This window comes from Octopus bimaculoides, chromosome 6, assembly GCF_001194135.2.
Source record: "Octopus bimaculoides isolate UCB-OBI-ISO-001 chromosome 6, ASM119413v2, whole genome shotgun sequence".
In the NCBI taxonomy this organism is placed as follows: Eukaryota; Metazoa; Mollusca; class Cephalopoda; order Octopoda; family Octopodidae; genus Octopus; species Octopus bimaculoides.
This window is the reverse complement of record NC_068986.1, coordinates 14,706,587-14,707,082: the sequence shown is the minus strand read 5'-3', so window position 1 is coordinate 14,707,082 and position 496 is coordinate 14,706,587.

The following is a 496-nucleotide window of genomic DNA, read 5'->3' as shown; positions in this document are numbered from 1 at the left end:
TATATATATATATATTATTTATATATATATTTATAATAGAAAATTAGTATTTTCAAATCAGTCAACGATAAACATTCAGTAACAGCACTCTAGAGCAAAGTTATTTGCCAACACAACGTGGCAGTCCTGGTTAGGACGAATGCTACTGCTATTTAGCCACAGGAAGCATCGTCACCAGCTGTATATACGACACACTATCTGTGTACTTATATTTTAGAACAAGGAGGTTTAGCACTCTACTCAACACAAACCTTTATCTATGTATAGGGATTTCTGGGTTATTTCTATTCTTCAGCTCAGAATAGCTGTTCGGCCAGAGGTAGCGCTGCTAAATTCTTGTTCGAAATATATAGCCTTTCAAAGTGACAGTATTTCTAAATCTTTCAAGCAGTGATTTATGTTCGAAAATATCAGGACATGGATAATGTGTTGGATAGCCAGCTGGAGACGATGTTTCCTGGGGCTAAATAGAAATAGCAATAGCATTGGTACTAAC